This window comes from Haliotis rubra, unplaced genomic scaffold (genome assembly GCF_003918875.1).
Source record: "Haliotis rubra isolate DU_JTF1 unplaced genomic scaffold, ASM391887v1 Scf1328, whole genome shotgun sequence".
Classification (NCBI taxonomy): Eukaryota; Metazoa; Mollusca; class Gastropoda; order Lepetellida; family Haliotidae; genus Haliotis; species Haliotis rubra.
The window spans coordinates 76355-98648 of record NW_025765257.1 but is presented as its reverse complement, the minus strand read 5'-3'; the positions used below and the strand labels follow the sequence as shown (position 1 = coordinate 98648).

The window sequence follows — 22294 nt, the reverse complement described above, 5'->3', positions numbered from 1 at the left end:
CTGTTATAATTATATGCCATAACACTGTTCACATAATATATAAGGAACATATTCCACAGCGTCAAGAGAATATTTATACGAGGATCAATAAGAAATGATTGGTTCACACAAAGTTCACCCCTTGTTAACATACATTTCTAGAACCGCATTTCAAAGGGCTTTCTAACAAGATAATGTTTTCAGCTCGGATATAGGAGCTATAGCTGTTACACCATAAGCAGTAGAGGTCATTATGGTCACTGAAATGCGGGTAAATGTTTGTCAACACTGTGGAGCCCTACTAGAACATTACCGCTTCGAGGCTAGACTAGCGACACAGGCCCACCACTCCGTCAGTGTAACCAATGGCAACAAATGCAAAACACAAACATAGGAAGCACCTAACACATGAATACACTGTACATGTCCATATACATGTACAAAGAAAACCTGTAAATTAAAATATATATATATATACGACTTAGACAGACATTATCAATAAACTTATATTTGTCACTGGAACATGTCTCAAGGTAAAAGTCCATTTAATGGCGACACATATTTGTAGGCATGTATGAACATCTTGCGATTTCCCATAGCGCTAAATACACATCTGGCAGTACGTTAACATTTAAGCAAACTTTGTAATTTTCAAGTGTATTATATATACTGATTCAAGGATGCTCACGAAAATCGAGGACGGTTGACATAATCGTCCAAAGGGACGGAATTCGCTATGTAGATTTACCTCCCTTTGCTCTGCTGAAATAGAAGGACGCGGTTCGAATTCCCAATTCGTCCGAGTGTTTCCGGGTTTGGTAGCACCAGTCCTTGACTATTGGTTTCCCGAAAAGTGGTAAATATGTATGATCCGTCAATTAGACCCACTCACTCCTCACGTGTGATATGCCGCCATCAGATGTGGTACCTCATGTGTTCCTTCTGTAATCCTAGTGTTAACAGTGTCTTGGTTTAGACACTGTACTGTGCGGACGTGTTACCACTACTCCCCCCTCTGGGATATCATGGATGTGTGTGGACATTACCCACTCGACAAGACTTTCGTTGCCGAAAACTGAGCAATCAAGACTGAATGGATTTTATTCAAGAAAAGACTCGATTTGTTTAAGGACTGGCCTGTGCAGATGAAACAGAGTCCTAGTCAAATGGCCCAGGCAGGATTTGTGTACTTGATCAGAGGGAACGTTTGCAAGTGTTTTCAATGTGGTGTCATTCTCAAAAATTAAGAAGTACATGATGATCCCTGGGATGAACATGATTAGTTCACCCCTTTTGGACTACACATAGTATGTGAAACAGTCTTTTCGCCAGTTGCATGCAGTTGTAGCATTCGTTTTGAAACCACAGTTTGTCAATGCGCTTAGAGATGAGGCCATTCAAAATGCCTGGTTGTTAGATAGAGTATTGGCTTAGTATATATTGGTACAAATACATCCGTTTTAGGTTCAGGTTGTCATTCTGGGGGAAGAGCATGTATGACAATCCAAAACTTACTGTTAGTGATGCTGGACCCAAGAAGCTATACCAAGCCATGAAAGGCCAGTTAAGACCGTTGATAGCTATGTAAAAGGCCACGAGGGCAATCTAGCTTCATTTAGCCGTGGACTAGTGACATATCACTCAAGCCGCTCCCGTTTTCATCATGAATAATCCGCAATACAAACTCTTCCTACCCGATGCCGATAAATGGACACGCTTTTATTTGCTCTGTGCTAAAGTAAAGGAAATCCTTATCATTTAATTAAACGTGGAGGTGAGAAATCTGCCATGATGTCTGTCGATCAATATTTGGAACTGTATGGCCCAGAGTGGAAGACACAAACAGAACCAGAAACCTCAGAGCAGCCTAAAATTAATTTTGTTACCCCTACTCAACAAGTGGTCGAATAGGCCAAGGCTATTATTCAGATGCAGAAGAGAGAAAGGGATCTAAACACTATAAAATGATTTCCTCCTATGAAGAAATGGAAGACGACTTTTTAGATAAAAGCAGCTAGTAGACAGGTTCGCTGCCATTGAAACTCGGACCACCATGCAGTCAACAACGTGTCCTGTGTGCTAACAGATCATTTCAAGAAGGGATACCACCACCACAAGTACCACCACCACAAGTACCATCGCCCATGATGCAACCAGTGCAACCACATTCATCAGAAAGTACTACCCAGTCATTGGAAGAATTTAGGCTTCTACATCCATACATCATGGTCGTGTCAGGACCAACCTCCTGTGGAAGAATGTACTTAGTGAAGCAGCTTCTAGAAAGGATGAACATTAAACCTTCTCCTGAACGTATTATATGGCTCTACAAACGGTGGCAACCATTCAAACCTGTGTTTATCGACATATTGAATTTCATGAAGGCATTCCTTTTCATCTCGAAAGAGGATGTCTTTCTGAACCCCAGTGTTGTGAACGTCATTGTGCTTGACGACTTAGTGTCTACTGCCAGCAAAGATCCACGCATTACAGATCTTTTTACCGAAGGAGGTCATCATCGTTATGTTCAAGATGAAGTGGGAGGAAGACGACAAAAACTTCTCTGCTGTGAAGGCACCATGTCCTTTGGTGGACTGTGATTATTCTGGACAGGTGTTTAGCAATAACCACAACTTACAAAGACATTTACACGATAAACAATGTCCTGAAATGGAAAATGATGATGATGAAGGGATGATTATGATGAAGCATTAGGTGATGTCACACACAACAACAGGAAAAATAAGATGGCTGATCTCAAAGAGCAAGGTCTAAGACAAATGTATTCGCGTACGGTGAGCGGAATAAAGTTGGATAAGAAGCGACAGCTGTATTTGAAAAGATGTTTTAACGAAGACATGATAGAAGCCAAAATGAAGAATTTAATCTGGATCAGTGTTCCTTTGCTTCTTTATTAGATCTATGCATACGGATTCAGAGTGTCGAAAGTCTCTCCACTTGGTTCTATGGCACAAGGGATGACTTAACAGCTTCAGAGTATTGATGTTAACATTTCACAGCGTTTGATGTGCAATCAAGCATGGTCTTTTAACCAAGAGTTTAGCCCAACGTAAGGTTTTCTGGTAGACATTGAAGATGGAGGGCATTTCAACAACACACCTGTGACCAAAATGAGCATTAGCTCATGGTTAACTTATCGTTCAGATCATTTTGTGGAATCGTTTCTGTCTCCTAGTATTCTCTCGCTGACTTTCATTTACAATCGTTAATTTTTGCAACAGCAAAACCAACTTTCTGACCATTATTATAACGGTTTTCAAATATCTAAAAATACCACCTAATGTATTTCCTTCAGATTCCCTTTTACTCCTGATTATTGTAGTACTTCGATCTGTGATAGATGGTGTTTACAACAGTCAAAATAATTTCTGAATGTCTTTCGGTTTTATTTCAAACATATTTTAAATATATCTACTTTACAGTTTACGGCTTCGAATATAACTTATGACAATATGCAAAACGACTTGTTCTATTAAGAATGTTACTTTTTTGCTTTAAATAATAGGAACACCAAACTGTAATACACTTACATCTAGCCTTTTCTAGCCTGGGGTTTTCTATACAAATTAGATACAATGCCGTAAGCATCAGAAAAACATCCAAATCATTGATCTACACTGTATTCTATCTTATGGAAGAAAATTCGTCGTTAAAAAAAGCTATTTGGCCATATCATGTTGTATATATGTCGATAAAATGACACATTGATACATTTGGCATTATGTGTTGTGTCATGCATAATAAATTGTAGTAGGTCATTACTTTAAACTTTAACAACACAGAGCTATTTTGATAGCGAAACAAACCTATCTTGATGATGATGGCCGTTCGTGTTATGGGCTTTTCTATCGCCTACGGTTCGTTAAATACTATTACATAGTGATATGGATCTATTTATGGTCATATTGCCGGAGAATACATCTCATTAAGTAACGTCATGCCATGCCTATACCTTATTGGTTGATTATATATAAGTTATATGACGGGTTCCTTTTCCTGGAAACGGTATGGGTATATGAGTAGAGTTTAGATTCACACAAGAGCAATAGGAGTGTAAGACTCTTGTCCATTTAACGATCTAGAGTGATATTGAATACCAGACGTTCTGTGTGAACCTGTACATACATTGTGTGCACCTGACCCGGATGAAACGATTATCTCATGTGCAGTAAATTTAATATTGATTGTCAAAGGAGGAAGTGGGTTTACATCAAGGTGAAGCCTTCATCGCATTAAGATAACACAAACCGAATACTTTTGTTGATTAGTACAATGTGAATGAAGATGTTAGTGAGAGTTGTTTACTGAAGAGGAACACCTAAGATTTAAAATAATAAGTAATATAACTTTAGCGCATTCATTCAAATATTTTTGTTGAACATTATATGTGCTTGCTCCCAGCAAAATCTGTTTTCTGTGGACTTTTCTGGCGTTAATCACTACACAAAATGACTGTATTACCCACATTTACTAACGTGAGGAATATAGGTTTCATCCGGCGACCATATGAACAACGTTTGAAATCCACGCATCATCTGGCTGTCACATTTACACACGTTTAAAGGGGTGTTAAAATAAACTAACACTCAACTCTGTATTTACATGGGTTTCACGGGTATGCAAATCTGGCCATTGTTTTCGCGTGTTTTCTAGCATGTATAATACACGTAACTCTTGTGAATGAAGGACATGGATTTGAGTACCCTTGAAATCTCGTTTGACCAAGTTTCGGTTTGTTATGTATCTAATACGCGCGTAAATAATTGGTAATGGGTAAATAGAGTGTTATAAGATTGACACTACTTTAAAATGTATTTCAATGGTTCTGTAATATAACTGTCGCATCAGGTTCGTTACAGATACCGACCACGCCATAATGTACTGAGATCATTAGAAACGCATGGCGAAGTGATACCCATGACTGAGCACCACTATTAACGTGTGTGCCTTTCTTGACATACACATGGTGTCTGTTTAAGAGGTTCAAATATCGGGTCTATGGGCCAGAGCGATATGTATGTTAGGGAGTGTTTGTGTCTGTACGTGAGAGAGAGGGACACGGTATGGGCCGGTGGTAGGGTACTAATAAGCCTTTCTGATCAGTAGGTAATATCGTTTATACCTTTTGTTATGGAAATTACATTGCAGTCGAAATAACTGACCTTAGATACATTGCTTATATACTTCCCATCAAAAGTTTAGACTCACTAGTATAAATATAGCCACTTACTTCAGACAACTGTTCTAAACTGAATTTTGCAAAAATATCCCATACTGTTTAAATGTACTGTTTACACATGAACCGATGTATTGAAAAACAAAAGCGTAACGTTGAAAAGATTATTGTCTTGAATTCAATAAAGATAAAAACCAGTGAAAATTGGCGAATTCGTAACAAAACCTTACCTATTCCAGAGAAGTTTAAAGCTGTCGTTTTCCATGACGCCCTGGACATGTTCAGGATCGTACCATGGATGGACCTCGGAGTCTAAGCCACAGACATGTCGGAGACGGTAGTAAAAGCAACGAGCCATTCCATCATGTCGTTTGGGATATGCTGTTTGTGCCAAAGAAGGGCATCCACTGACAAAGTGTTGGACAGTCTCTGTAAATTCATTACACAGTCGACATTTCATGTTAATATTTTCCTTAAGAATCACATTTACGAGTGGGAAGTGACTGGTCCTGAGCAGCAAAAAGGAAGCCCTCAGTTTCACATTTGAGACCAGCCGACTTCATCCAGGCGAAGGAGTCGGTGGGTTTGCTTTTCTGTTCCACACACTGCATGTACACACGATGCAATGGCTTCTCAGAAAGCCTCTCCACAAAAGACCGACTCTGGGCAGACTTGGTGAAGGACTTCACCTGGTCTACTCCCATCGCTGTACCGTCCAGCAGTACATCGCCATCGGCAAAATCAACCTCAACTTTCAGATTCTGTCCAACAACCTTGGCACGCTTAAAATAGCTGTGGAATTCCTTGCTTTCATCATGAGTCTTGAAATGCATCACCAGAGGATCATCCGACAAATAAATATGTGCAAAAGTACACAAAAGAATTCTATCATGAAGAGCCTCCGCATTAATCAAACTCATTGGCATATATAAACGGTTGAAAGGGGAACGAGGGTTGTGGGCTCTGTTATCAGACATGATCCTTCTGGTCAGGCGGTCAAGACTCTGGATGTCTTCTTTTGTCCAATCAACTACATATTATTATTATTATGTTTTACAGATTAAGATGAAAATGCAGCAGAGAGGGTTCGGGTGATCCTGGCAGAGTCAGGCTGGTAAGGCTCATCATCAGCTCAGGGCCTTTGCCCCCTCTACACGCAGCCCAAACAGCGAATGGGACTTCTACCAGGAAACATTGCCTAGTCGAACCCACCAAGAACTTTCCGGAGAATATGTAGACTCCCCAACACTGCATCCTTCTGTATAGGCCCGTATAGACCCGGGGGTATATTTGGTCAACAGCACCCCATTGCTGGCCTTAAGTCGAATTGGGCAACCTGTTTGCCGTGGGTTGCGCCCCTGTGTCGGTGGAGGAAGGGATTCTGGCGGTTGAGGGCATAGGAGCCAGGAACAGTGTTCCTATTGCCCAACACCCCACTTCGGCCCTAACTTCACCTAGACGGGTGGTAGAATGGGCCCGGTTCTATCAATCGGCTGGTCATGCCAGGCCCTGTGCATTGATTATATGTAATTGCACAAAATTTGATTTGGAATTGTTAAAATTTTGGTCTTGGCACCCTTTGTTCATTTAACATTATTTGATTTAATAATACGTTTTTCATGAACTTTGCCTAGAGTCTTAATGCCCAGAAGGCGGTGGCTCATGGGCCAATCTGGTGGGATGTATCTTTTCAAGATATTTTCTGCTTGAGTATACCCTCGTAGTATCCTTGGTGCCGTCTGTTGGAGATCCATAGACATGAGGCATCGTCCTTGTTGACACTCCATGGTGGGTGGGTAGCTAGGAGGGTGAATCATATATTTTCCTACCATGGCACCCCACTAAAAAAACCATTCCCACGAATCTGATGATTCGTTGTCTTCAGATGATGAAGCACAAACAACTTACAATTACCTTGATAATTGGCCTCGTTTAATTGTTATGTGTGCCCCAGAAGGTGGCCCTCTCAAGTTAAATTCCTTTGCTGTGTCAAAGGGCATCGAAGATTTGGCTGGAGATATGAAAGACATTAAAAAGTTGAGATCTGGTTCCCTGCTAATCGAATGCAGGAAAGAAATACAATCCAAAACAAAGTCTTTAGCAAATGTTCCTGTAGACATTAAATACCAGCAAAGGCATCGTCCGTGATATTGGATGTTGCCTGTCAGACATGAGCGAAATTGACATCGTTACTGAGCTGCAATCCCAAGGCGTTACTCATGTCAAACGCTTTACAGTTAAAAAGAATAATGATGTCTTCAAAACCAACACCTATCTGTTCACATTTTGTCTCTCGATGCATCCGAAATCGCTGAAAGCAGGATATTGCAACTTAAGGGTTGATACTTGCCACAAATATGGTCACGGGTCCAAGTCTTGCCACAATCCAGCTGCATGCCAACGATGTGCTGGATGACAAAGTAAGAACAATATCCCCAAAACATAACAATACTTACCTTTGTGAAATTAAAGCCCTTTGTCACTACCTTGAATTCCAGCAACAGTTTTTAACTTTTCCATTTCCATTTGCTTAAAAGATAAAATTCTAATTCTTGCCGTAATATACCTTCTTATGATTTCAAAATATTGATGAGATAACAGCATTTTGAAATCATCAAATGTCATACGATAAAACTTCAGGTCTCATAAATAATGAAAGTTGAGCAAGCCCTCAATGCTATTTAAATATAAAGCGTTGCAACCTATCGGGCTTACACGAAAAAACTGGCGTGCTACGCGGTTGGCCTGTCACGATAAATGTTGCCTTTTTTACCTGCAATCTAAAAGAACGCCCCCATTATGACAGACAGTTAAGAGACAGACAGATATTGTTTATTAAAGTGTCACGTGAACGATTACATGAAATAAAATACACAATAGACGCAGTAAAATACCGTTCACCCAGCCAATAAGGCTTATGAGACACTATACACAATTTAAAAACTATGTACATTTCGTTTTAGAGTAAGGTATAAGAAGTAGTACAAATGGGTAATAATTTTTACAGGAATAGGAGTCGTCCTCTAAACATGTTATTCAAAGTGGTTGCCACAATTAGCGGGTCTGGTGACATTAAAATACTTAATAAATGCACGTTGTTATCATAATTAAAATCTCCCTTCATAAAATGATATCTAAGATCCTGATAAAAATAACATTTCAAAAGAAAATGTATCTCGTCTTCCACACAATTACAGAACGGACAACTTCTCTCACACAGAGGAGTGGAATACACAGTGGTTATGACCACAGTGGGATACAACTTACTGACTGCATTGAGTAAGGTATAAGAAGTAGTACAAATGGGTAATAATTTTTACAGGAATAGGAGTCGTCCTCTAAACATGTTATTCACAGTGGTTGCTACAATTAGCGGGTCTGATGACATTAAAATACTTAATAAATGCACATTGTTATCATAATTAAAATCTCCCTTCATAAAATGATATCTAAGATCCTGATAAAAATAACATTTCAATAGAAAATGTATCTCGTCTTCCACACAATTACAGAACCGACAAATTCTCTCACACAGAGGAGTGGAATACACAGTGGTTATGACCACAGTGGGATACAACTTACTGACTGCATTGAGTAAGGTATAAGAAGTAGTACAAATGGGTAATAATTTTTACAGGAATAGGAGTCGTCCTCTAAACATGTTATTCACAGTGGTTGCTACAATTAGCGGGTCTGATGACATTAAAATACTTAATAAATGCACATTGTTATCATAATTAAAATCTCCCTTTATAAAATGATATCTAAGATCCTGATAAAAATAACATTTCAATAGAAAATGTATCTCGTCTTCCACACAATTACAGAACGAACAAATTCTCTCACACAGAGAGGTGGGATACACAGTGGTTAAGACTGACTGACTGAGTTTGGTTTTACGCCGCTTTTAGCAATATTCCAGCAACATCACGGCAGGGGACACCAGAAATGGGCGTGACGAGCCAACGCTTTAACCATTAGGCTACCCCACCGCCCCCAGTGGTTATGACCACAGTGGGATACTACTTACTGACTGCACTGATACACATTCAAATGGATATATAATTCACAGTGGCAAGTGTGTTCCCATACAGTCTTTGAGGAAAGCAGCCTTTTTACCCATTTTATTTTCATGTATTTACAATAGGATAAGACATCTACCATTTGTAATCCACCGTCTCGTAGTCGTTAATCAGCATAGTTCTTTTTATTCTATCTCTCTTACCATACCGTATAAGACGATATATATCAAGGAGTTCTCTCGTTTAAAATATTCAGGAGATGGATCAGGTAGGGACGTAAACAGGTGGGTAAATAAGGGTAAAAGTTGTTAACAAATTGGTGTTTGTGCAGTGCGATATGGCGAAATCAAACATGTAAAACTACATGTCAGGCACTATGTTAACGACTTTATCATTATTCTTACATTATACTCTCATTTAACCCCTTAAAACATGCCTCCTGATTTAACGGTTTTTTGAGCGTATACTATGAAGTATTACCATTAATGGGACACATATCCTTGAATATCCTGACGTGTGGTCTGCTGTAGGCTTAGCAATGTGAGTGCAGCCTTGGTTATTGAAATTACCGATGCATGGCAGGGACATATCTTTATTTTGATAAAGAAGATTTGCAATTCTCCGAGAAGGCAACTGTCATTTCCCAGGAAACATATTCTCCAAGGACAACCAAGGATACAGTTTCCATTGTTTACAGGATACCAGTCACACCAACCTTTGCATTTCAAACAAAGGCAACAATGTATACAATGGGATCAGTGCGGATCATGTGTAGCTGCTTCAGAGAAATGTATTATGTATCCAACGCTTAGATCTAATTCTATGAAACGCTGAATGCATTTATACTGTTATTAGTGGAAACTTATTTTTTTCATTTTTTTATTGCAGTACACCAGGGATACAGTTACAGAAGGTAGCTATATTCATGGGCAGAGTAGCTGTTAGCTTTTATAAAGAACAATTTCATTTACAAAGCTGCATTGTTATATTTGATGATATTACAAGTAGTAGTCGTAACAGGAAAGAATACGTTATGTTTGTGTCGTCAGTAGTATACATAAAAACATCGAGGCTTTTTAGGCCTTAGGGGATGCAACAACAAGTTATAATCCCTTGGGTAGAATGCTGTATTAGTACAGTAGTGCATTTACCTGATCCTTTTCTAGTGCTCTTCCAATACAGAGTGAGAATACATTCACAAAGCGATAAATGTACAGATGTCCGATAGTGGTATTTCAATGTCCATGAAGGTTAATGCCGCTGTGCCATCGCCTGATACATTCATAGTATTGTACGAGTACACAGAGAAAATCAGTCACATTGCAATGAGTATCACATATGTCAAGTAGTGGTAGCAGGTATATCAATGGTTATCAAAGTTTAATATGGTTAATACGGTCACCTGATGGATTTATAGTACTTTTCAAGTACAGAGAGAATAAAAGAGTCACATCGTAATAAATATCAAGTACTAATACTATTAACAATGATATTAGTAAGAATACTACTTTGAGTTTGTAACAAAAGTTATATACAGAAATCTAGGCCTTTAGGCCTAAGGAGATGCTACACTGTGTTATATAGTGCCACGGAAAGGAAGCTGCAATAACACAGTAGTGCATTTACGTAATACCTTCATAGTACTATTTCGGATACAAAGAGGAACACGATCACATTGTAGTAGATATCACACACATGTCAAGCGGTGGCAGCAGGTTCATTAATGTTTATCAAAGATTAATACCGTAGTGCATTTACATGATGCTTTCATAGTACTTTTCACGTACAGAGAGAAAAGACAGTCACATTGTAATAAACATCACATCAGTCACCTAATGGTAACAGGCATATGCATGAAACACTGAATGCATTTATACTACTCAGTGAAACTAATTATAGAGACGAGGGTTCGGTGTGGATCGACGTTCAGAATACATGTGTTAAGTGTCAAGTGGGTGATAGCAAGATCTAATGCACCAGTAACTCTGTGTCTTACATTACACGGGTACAACGTGCAGTCATAGGTTTATTTGAGGTATGGATGTCTCATTTCACAAGTAACACATATTAATGAGTTCGGAGAAGCTGGGTATCCTATGCGTGTGGATCGAAGTTTAAAACAAACATGTGTTCAGAGGGTCAAGTGTTAGATGACAAGAACTGATGCACTCGTTCAAAACAATTGGTTTTGTTTCTCTGCCGTTGATAGTGGGTGCCATCAATTTTAACTCACAATGGGGATTTGGTCCAGCTTTGTCTGAATTCGCTATGCCTTCTCCATTCATGCGAGACGGGGTGGCGAGTTTTTTTTATTGATGTGGATGTGTTTTTTTTCCATATGCAAATATGTATATTGGTTAATTTGTTGTTTAACGCCTCAAAGAGCAATATTTATCAGCATATATATTCTGTGCAGTGAGGTATATAAAGGTGGGGTCCAAAACAGGTGTGCGTGCGTATGCGTGCGTGCGTGAGTGAATGAGTGAGGAGTGAGTGAGTATGGTTTTACGTGGCTTTAAGTAATATTCCAGCAAACAGCAAACATTCAGGATTCACTGTGACGACACTGAGCATCTATTGTGTGAAATACATTGATATGGTCCGATTATTCCAGGTGCTGTCATAACAGACAGAAAGGTACATTGTCACCGCGGCAAGCATACACTCACATGAGGCTAAACACGTCACAATTTAATTCTGGACTAACAAAAGTCCAGAAACTCTCCGCACTGGGGCCACTTTCTGACAAGGGATTTGACAAAAATAAACATGCAGTTGTTATGAATATATGCTAAGGATGAAAAAACGATTATTTCTTTTCAAAAACTCAACATTTAAACACAATAGATGCTCAGTGACGAGTTGGCTACAAATAATCTGCATTTCTCTTCCCAAGCCATTGGATACTGCCTGCAGCAGCAGGAAGTACATTGCAGTAAAATCAACAACGCGTACTAACATACAAGTACGACCGTCGGTACAGGTAAACGTCAGTGGTGGGTGATGTTGGTAGGACAAGACCTGTTTACCCTTATTAACAATCACCTGGTCTTATAGTGTAATGAACGGTGTGTGTGTGTGTGTGTGTGTGTGTGTGTGTGTTTATATACTTATTTAATTCCCGTACGTCCGCCTGTTCAGATAAACGTCAGCGGTTGGCGATGCTGGTAGGACAAGACCTGGTTACCCTTCACAATGAACACCTAGTGTCATATTGTAATAAACGATAGCCTACAAGCATGGTTCACATGCAGCCACAGTCGTCGTCACCATTTGCCCATTTGTTCTTTGACCATGATGCCTCATCCACCATGTAGTGAAAAGGTCACGACACTCTCAAAAAACAACACTTCGACGCCGGACACCATCAGGGGCATGTACAGCCGCAAGAGTAGAAAATGCGTTCCCTTTTCGAAACACCAGGGGTCTTCATTGAATTTCAGTGATCTGTTCATAAATGTTCTACACCTATTTTACCTTTCACGCCCCAATTAACTCCGTCGGATAAAAGAGACAATATGATCTGGCCTATAAGTAAATGTTCTACTTTCAATAAAGGCAGGGGTCACAGTAGAATGTCGGTGTGATCAGATCACGTTAATTATCCATTCATTATCATCATATAATATCGTTGATGAGAAATGAGTAATCCTTATAAAAAACAAAACATTATTTGATTAAACTACGATGTTTAATAATACTTTGTATGATTAAAACAAATATTACTTTGATGTGATGAATGACATTCAATATCACTTAATACTCTGGTACTTTCAGAGTTCATGTTCCATGCCGTGTACATTGTTAAAGGTTTAAACAGAGTCAACCCGAAATGTGACCATCAATTAAGTAGTCAACTGGATTATTTCGAACGTTTTTCCAGAATTGTTTTTATCTTCATTTTATCAAGAGGTGACGTAATACCTAGCGCATCCAAAACGCCGTCTTCCAAAAGGTTCACGAAGTATTTGCCGTCAATGCCGTTTTCCTCAAATGTCTTTCGTACTGATTCAGGAAAACGTTCTCTTATCATCAGATTCTGAACATCTTCGACTGTCATCAGCTCGATGTCTGGACCTGGAAATAGGATCAAATGTATCTTAGTTCAAATTTTCGTTCCAAATTGATCTAGTATAAAAATCATATGCACTACACGCATGTAATGTGTGTATGTATGTAATGTGTATGTAATGTCTGTACGTATGTATGTGTGTGTATATATACTGAACCACAAAAGAATAGTCGCTTCTCAAAACACAATGCAAGATTTTGTTCATACAAAATGGTGTTTGTATTATGTTTGTATCGTTTTATTAACATATATATCAATCCAAATTGGCAGTTATTACCACCATCAGTGTGTTTTCTGATGAAAAAAAATATCAACTAGAACACCTGAAATGGCAGACGTGGTAAAAGGTTCCGTATGACATTCGTGAAAATGAAAATGCACGTGCATATCGTGACAACCCTACCAATGTTAGCGAGTTCCAAACTCGCCTGAAATCATTTTTGTTTTGACACAATCACCATGCCACGACGATTGCAAGTTGGCCAGACTGCACGGAGGGTACCCAATCATTTTGATGTTCATGTTAGGACAATCTACCGACTACAGGAGTGGTATCAGGTCACTAACAGCATCCAAAACCGTCCACGCAGTGGGCGACCTTCAGTAACACCACATATCAATACCGACACCACCTGCAGGATCGCTTCCCCAGGGAGACGGATACAGCATGCCAGACCACTGGGACAACAGACCCATCAATGCCGATACAGTGCGTGGGCGTTGGCGTTTGCGCTGGGAGAAACCTCTGCTGTCACAGACCATATCGTAGTTCTGTCCTGACCGCTCATCATCGCCAAAACCGACTGCAATGGGCAACTCATCATCGTAATTTGCGTTATCGACAATGGAGAACTGTGCTTTTATCTCATGGAAGCCGATACTGTGTTTCAAACAGTCGATCTCTATGGCCTTCATCAACCGGCTACTTCATTCCATGTACAGACGATGCAACACCTTTCATCGATGCCAATAGAGGCAACACACATACTGACTTTGGGGTATCTTAATGGCACCATTTTTGGTGATCTGTTTGTGTGAACTCTAAATGTGATTTCCGAAAATGTGTTAACCATAATTGTCAAGTTTCAACTCAATCCTCCGTTCTGATTGTTAATTAGAGTGAGTTAAAGTGTGTGCTTTAAGAAACTGCTATCGGTGCGACATTTCTGTTGTGGTTCAGTATATATTTGTATGTTTGTGAGTGCATGCGTGTGAGGGTGCGAGCGTGCGTGCGTGCACGTCTTAGTGTATATAGGTGTCTTCTGTTCACTTGTACAGACGAGGCCAACATTGTATACTCTCAAAGTAGTGGATATATTATTCCTTAGGAATCTGTCCGGGAGACGTCTTACCTCTAGTGCCACTAGTCGGATCACCGACTGAAGCAGACATGGCCCCGCTGTGGTTGTCACATATACTTTTCTACGGGATCATTAACCAGGTATGATTAACAAATGTTTGTGATATTTGGATCATACAATGAGCTGTCTATTTTAACAAAGAATAATCATGATTATGAACAGGATGTGCGCTTTTGATGATAATTATTCAAACAGTAAATTATAAATGACAACATATTTCAAAACACACAAGGAAATGCTACCTTTAGAAATGAACAGCCTACTGGAAACCTTTCATTGACTGACACTGTTCAGAATATCATATGATTAATGTGTTATGAGAGAGTGTGTTTTTTTTAATTGGTATTATCATTGATTAGGTAATAGTCATTGTGGGTCACCATGTTTAAAGGTTTGAGTGTGGGTTATGGGTCACATCTCTCATCATATATGTTCAATGGTAATAGTATTTTTAGCGGTACGCCTTTTTGATAGCGCTTCAGAGCTGCCTCCCTTAGCTGGCTTTATTTTGTTTTGTCATGTCGCGTGTTCGACGGAGTTCGTGGAAGTTCTGAGTGTAAGAGCTATATGAAGACTGGTTGTTGTGTTGTGCGACACAGACTAATACACGGACTTATCACATCACTGGAGTTATACACATCTGTCTGCCATGGTCTAGCTGACCTACATTTCAAGACTGACCGTGCTCGTGTATATTCAAAATATATCATTGTAAACAACCTTCAATCAGTATAAGGAAACATGTAAGGAAATGACAGTTACACAGTGAACTCTCTCCCCACAGCGTTATGTTCAACAACCCTTTATACACACCCGTGATTTAACGAGCTCGTGTGCAAATTAACGGGACTTTGCGCTAAATATTGTTATTGGTGTTTACGTCAGCCAGATCGAAAACGAGATCATGTACCCTCAATTCAGTTCCTAACACAAAAGTTATCAGTTTAAAGGTTTGTATTTTAGAAATGAGGTAAGGGTACAACAGTTTTAGTGCTCGCAATGTAGCTGCAAATTCAGTTTAGCTCTTATAATCATTAGGCTGGTTGCCCAGCAAATGACGATATGCTAACTATTAAACGATTTATTACCAAATAAAGACTACATGTCTTGTCACATATCACCTCATCGGTATTTTTAATCATATGGACCTAATAAAGAAACATCTCAGCGGCCACACCAATATGATACAAACACTCTAGCCACATAAACTACTTTAGAGATCATAAGTACTGTATGAGTTGACAACCTTGGTTGTGAGTGGTCGTGACTCTACTACCCATCCCGCCGTAGACGATACCAGCAGCATTGGACTGACCAACTCTGCCTCCTTCCACTCCAGTGACCTTGATCTGCTTGGACATTTTGTAACCTGACTGAACAGATGTGAAAAGTAATATGACAAATTCACCTGGTAGACATTAGAGCATGTTTCCATCATGACATTTCATCTTCTGACTTTCAAGGAAGGACTTTGACTCAAATCATTACGAGAACCGGAATTAATACCATTTGATTCCAATAAACTCAAAAGTTTGAACTGAAGTTTTATAATGTCTGAAATCTTCATTACATCATCCATTGGACAAATGTTAATCAACGTGTTGAGCATAGATACTGACATATTTTTCTTCAGAGAGTCCGGACATTATTTAGAAATGAAAGCAAGTGTATTGTGAAGTTTATCGGGAATAAATATGTGAAACGCTGGACGTCCTCATTGATAACACCTATGTAACGTTTGTGGACACACACTTAGACAAGAAGAAGGCATCTCAATGGCCACCAATTTCTGTCCGGCCTAGCAAAACAAAACAAGGCAAGAGATTTATCTTAGCTTTTAGGTACTTGAAATGGAGATGTAAGTGTTAAGTGAAACCGCCTCATGAGCTTCTTAATTAGATCTATGCAGACAGTTTCAGAGTGACAAAAGTCTCTCCACAGAGCTGTATGTCACGAGGGGTGACTTCAATAGCTTCAGAGTATTTCACAGAGCTTGATGTGCACTCAAGCGTGGTCTTTTAACCAAGAGTTTCTGAGAAATTGACTGAACAAGGTTGAAATAGCCATGCCCAACGTAAGGTTTTCTTGTAGACAGATGGAGGGCATTTCAACAACGCACCTGTAACCAAAATGAGCATTGGCTCATGATTAACTTAATGTTCAGATCATTTTGTGGAAAGGTTTCTGTCTCTTACCATTCTCTCGCTGCTTTTCATTTACAATCGTTAGTTTTTACAACAGCAAACAAACAACCTTCTGACAATGGATTTTCACATATCTAAAAGTACCGCTAATGTACTTCCTACAAATTCCACCTAACTCCTGCTTATTGCAGTACTTCGATTTGTGAAATATGGTGTGTACAACAGTCACCTTTTTTCTGAATGTGTTTCGGTTCTATTTCAAACATATTTTTAATATATTTTCTCTACAGTTTGCGACTTCAAATATAACTTTTGACAATATGCAAAACGACTTGTTCTATTAAGAACATTGCTTTTTTGCTTTAAATAATAGAAACGCCAAACTGTAATACACTTACATCTAGCCTATTCATAAAATAACCTGAGTGGAAATAACACAGGATCAACTTCGTTATTATTTTCAAAATCGCATAATAACATTTATGAGATGACTTGGAATCGGGGTTTTCCATGCAAATTAGATACAATGTATTAACAATCTTATGGAAGAAAATTCGTTCTTTCATAGACTTTAGAAGCTATTAGGACATATCTTGTTCTAAATGTGTCGATAAAATGACACATTGATACATTTGGCATTATGTGTTGTGTCACACATTATAAGTTGTAATAGGTCCTAACTTTAACTATTTTGTCAGCGAAACAAACCTACCTTGATGCTGATGGTCGTTCGTGTTATGGAACCTTCTATCGTCTACCCTTCGTTAAATGCCATTACATAGTAACATGGATCTATTTATGTTCATATTCCCAGAGAATACAAGTGACGTCATTACAAGCCTTTACTTTACTATTGGTTGATTATATATAGATAATAGGAACGTTTTTTGGTTTCTTTTTCCGAAAAAAGTTATGGGTATCTGAGTTGATATCAGACTAACACGAAAACGGATGAGTGTACGGCTGTTATCAATTTAAAGAGTTATATTAAATAGCAAACGTTCTGTGTGAACCAGTGCACTTGACCCGGGTGATACGACCATCTCATGTGCAGTGAATAAGATATTGATTGTCAAGGTAGGAAGTGGGTTTACATCAAGGTGAAGCCTTCGTCGCACTAAGATAACACTTTAATACAGTACAACCAGAAATAGGCACCCGTGAAGAGCCACCTCCTCGTGGTAGGTGCTGGGTAACGCTAAGCGCTCTTCGAGCCCCCGTTGTGGACCCGGAGGTATATTTGGTCCACCAACCCGTTTGCCGTGGGTTGCGCACTTGTGTCGATGGAGGACGGGATTCTGGTGGTTGAGGGCACTGGTTCCAGGAACAGTGTTCCTTTGCCCAACACACCACTTCGGCCCTGACTTCACCTAGACGGGTGGTAGAACTGGCCCGGTTCTATCAATCGGCTGGTCACGCCAAGCCCTGTGTATAGACTATATATATATATATATATGTCATTGCACAAATTTGATTTGGAATTGTTTTAATTTCGGTCTTGGCCTACTTGTTTATCTAAAACGTTTGTGATTTTGAAATATAATGTTATGAACTTTGCCTAGAGTCTTATGCCCAGAAGGCGGTGGCTCATGGCCAAGCTGGTGGAATTATTAATCTTTTAATTCTTCTGCTGGAGTATATCATCCGGGTATCCTTGGTGCTGCAAGTTGGAAATCCACTTGTTTTAGCATTGTTCTTGTGATACTCCGTGGTGGGTGGGGAGCTCGGATGATGAAATCTAACAAAATAACCATGGCTTATGAAACTCCAACCAAAAAAACCAAACGTCCTCTTGACAATGACCCTGTTGACAATGAACTCAGACCGCCCAAACCAACTGATTACTGGCCACGTTTTGTTGTCATTGAGACCAAAGATGATACACCATTAGAATTAAATCCTTTTGCTGTGTCTAAAGGTATCCAAGGCATTGCTGGCGATGTGAAGAACGTTAAAAGATTACGTTCTGGTGCGCTGTTAGTTGAGTGTGGCAAGAGACAGCAATCAAACAACCTATTGAACACTGAAACTTTTGTCGGCATTCCCGTCACCGTCACGGCTCACAAGACCCTTAACACGAGCAAGGGAATCGTTAGAGATCGTGAGCGATTGCTGGCTGACATGTCGGAACTAGATATCGTTTCCGAAATGAAGGATCAGGGTGTACTCTATGTTAAACGTTTTTCTACACGTAAAAACGATACAACTATCAAAACCAACACCTATCTGTTTTCCTTTTCTTTACCCATTGCTCCAAAATCTCTCAAGGCAGGTTATTGTAACCTCAATGTGGAGACTTACATTCCAAACCCTCTCAGGTGCTTTAAATGTCAGAAGTTTGGCCACGGCGTAAATACTTGTACATTGTCTGTTGTGTGTGCTCACTGTGGTGAAAAGACACACACAACAGAAGATTGTAACAGTAATGTCAAAAGTGCATCAACTGCGCAGGGAATCACCCAGCTTACTCTAAGGACTGTCCCGTATGGAAACAGCAAATGGCAATCAATCAAATAAAATTCACGCAAAACATTAGTTTTGCAGATGCCAAGAAACTAGTCCACGGCTCAGAACAGACAGACAGTTATGCTTCCATTGCCAGAACAACGGCTGAGGCAACATCTAGAGTAACTAAAGTATCTGCTAGTTGTCAAACAAACTTAACCTGGGTCAAAACAGAATCTCCTAAACCTGTCTCGCCTGCTACATCTACACAAACTGTAAACTCACTTCCTGGTACATCTCGAATCCAATCAGAGACACCCCCTGATCATGAACCAGCTTCTCAGTCTTCCGCAAAGTCTCAGCAAGGTCTCGTTAAAACCAAAATTAAAAAGCCAGATGTTTAAAATAAACTCAGTGGCAGAGCCCCAAAGGGGTCAGAAAATCAAATTCAATTATTCAACAAATACGGATCTCTTGAGGCCATGAACGTATCTGAAAATATCCATTCTAGGGCACATAGCTTGTCGCCCTCCAAACAAGTGCGGGGTAGATCCCCAATAAATCCCCCCAAAAGATAATGTCTTCTAATAATCTTGTACAGTGGAACTGCAGAGGGCTAAGGAATAATTTCAGTGATTTGCAGCTATTAGTCCAGGACTTCACACCATCAGCCATTTGTCTTCAGGAGACATATTTAAAACAGACGGATACATTTGACCTACGCCATTTCAATGCATACCATTCTTTTTCACCTCCGGGTGATCGGGCCACTGGAGGATCTTCGATCCTTATCAAACAGAATATTATCCATAGCCCTGTTATACTTAATACTGGTCTCCAGGCGGTTGCCGTACGACTGACGTTACATGTTGCGTTCACATTATGCTCTTTATACATCTCACCGTCTTCAACTCTTCAGAAGACTGACCTTCAAAATTTAAATGACCAACTCCCGAAACCTCTCATCATTATGGGAGATTTAAATGGTCACAACCCCCTCTGGGGTGGTACAGCTATTAATGCTAAGGTAAACTATTTGAAGACTTGTGTTCAGATAATGATTTATGCATATATAATGACGGTTCTAACACATACTTACATCCTGGCACAGGAACTTATTCAGCCCTTGATTTATCAATTACAGACTCAGACTTATTGAGTGAATTTGAGTGGTCAGTCCACGACGACCTGTGTGGAAGTGACCATTTCCCAACAATACTAAAACCCGTGAATCCATCTGATCTTCCTCCATCATCAAGATGAAACTTTAAGAAGGCTAACTTGCCTTTATATGAAACTTTCTGTGCTGACAAATTCAAACCTGAACTTTTCCATGATCTTCCTGATGCCATAAAATGTTTTTCAGATGAGCTCAGACACATAGCTGACAAGTGTATCCTCAAATCCTCTGCAGTTCCTCATGTACGTAAACCATGGTTTAACGCTGAATGCAAACAAGCTCGCAAGGCACGGAAGAAAGCTGAACATTATTTCTGTTGCCATCCTATGGTCCACAATTTAAACAAATTTAGAATTTTAAACCCCTAAACGTACTTTTAAACAAAGTAAACGCCAATCTTGGGGAAACTCTGTCTCAAACATCAATTCGCGCACGCTGATATCAAAGGTGTGGAACATGATCCAGAAAATAAAAGGTAAGGGCTCTAAATCTAGCATTAAGCATCTCAAAGATGGAGATGAATCATTAACTGATAAATCTGACATAGCAAATAAACTTGGAGAAACTTTGGCCAAACATTCTTCCTCATCTAACTATGTACCTGAATTCCAGAAATATCAAAGACAGCATTTCAATTCAGACAAAATGGGAATACTACAATGAAACCTTTTAGATACATGAGCTTCATACTGCTCTTGACCAAGCTCACGATACTGCTTCAGGAGCTGATGGTATACATTATCAACTCCTGAAACACTTACCTGAATCATGTTTAGAGACGCTCTTATCTATTTTTAATGACATTTGGACATCTGGACAATATCCTTCGTCGTGGCGTGATGCTTTAATTGTGCCCATCCCTAAACCTGGAAGTGATCATACTGATCCTTCCAATTATAGGCCAATTTCCCTAACTAGCTGCGTTTGCAAGACCATGGAATGCATGATAAATAATCAACTTGTTTGGTACTTGGAAACCAATAACCTAATAACAGATATACAATGTGGTTTCCGTAAAAAACAGAAGTACTGTCGATCACTTGGTGCGTTTAGAATCATTTGTTCAAAACGCTCTAATTAATATTTAAACTACATGCTGTGTATATCTTTTTTGATCTAGAAAAAACATATGACACTACGTGGAAATATGGCATTTTAAATATTTACATTTTGGATTGCGAGGCCGCTTTTTCAATGATAGCCAATTTCAGACAATTCAAGTTCGCGTGGTTCTACCCTGTCTGCTCATTACAATCAGGATCAGGGTGTCCCACAAGGCAGTATTTTGTCTGTCACTTTATTTAGCATTAAGATTAACAGTTTATCAAAGGTTTTAACCGATTCATTTGATGGATCACTTTTTGTGGATGATTTTAATATTTCTTGTCGCGGTAAGAATATGCATACTATTGAACGGCAACTGCAGCTGTGTTTAAATAAAATAAATAAATGGTGTCTTGAAAACGGTTTTAAATTTTCTAAATCCAAAACTAATTGTATACATTTTTGTAGAAAATATAAACTGCATAAGGACCCGGAAATGTTTCTCAATGGCACTCCCATCAAAGTTGTAAAGGAGGCCAAGTTCTTGGGTTTAATTTTTGACTCTCATTTAACGTTTCTGCCGCATATTAAATCCTTTAAAACTAAATGCCTGAAGGCACTTGACTTGTTGAAAGTTGTTTCAAATTCTAAGTGGGGAGGGGATCAAGCCACTCTCCTACACCTATATCGATCATTGGTCCGCTCGAAACTTGATTATGGCTCCATCGTATATGGTTGGAGCCTGCAAAAGCAACTTAAAACTATTAGATTCTGTCCATCACCAAGGTCTTAGACTTTGTCTTGGATCCTTTAGGACTTCTCCTGTTGACAGTCTCTACGTCGAGGCAGA

General features: G+C 39.3%; 1 protein-coding gene and 3 long non-coding RNA genes across 14 annotated transcripts in view; 1 reads left to right on the top strand and 3 right to left on the bottom strand.

Moving 5' to 3' along the window:
* LOC124267650 overlaps positions 1 to 22294 on the top strand; it is a 148995-nt gene that overhangs the window by 77117 nt on the left and 49584 nt on the right. The gene's annotated exons all lie outside the window — the stretch shown is intronic.
* LOC124267644 (caspase-8-like) overlaps positions 1 to 22294 on the bottom strand; it is a 148230-nt gene that overhangs the window by 85934 nt on the left and 40002 nt on the right. Inside the window, exon 1 of one of the 9 annotated variants that reach the window (XM_046702613.1) lies at positions 14623 to 14685. The exons of the other annotated variants lie outside the window; for them this stretch is intronic. The gene's annotated coding sequence lies outside the window, so the exon portion shown is untranslated. Of the gene's footprint in view, positions 1 to 14622; positions 14686 to 22294 lie in introns of those variants that run through there. 9 annotated transcript variants of the gene reach the window in all.
* Positions 7677 to 21955, bottom strand: LOC124267652. The gene is made up of 3 exons (XR_006896094.1): positions 21614 to 21955; positions 9563 to 9572; positions 7677 to 7687 (listed from the first exon to the last, which is right to left on the bottom strand). It is a non-coding gene; the product is annotated as an uncharacterized LOC124267652 (long non-coding RNA).
* Positions 12909 to 21119, bottom strand: LOC124267651. Its single transcript, XR_006896093.1, has 3 exons — positions 21110 to 21119; positions 17108 to 17112; positions 12909 to 13275 (listed from the first exon to the last, which is right to left on the bottom strand). It is a non-coding gene; the product is annotated as an uncharacterized LOC124267651 (long non-coding RNA).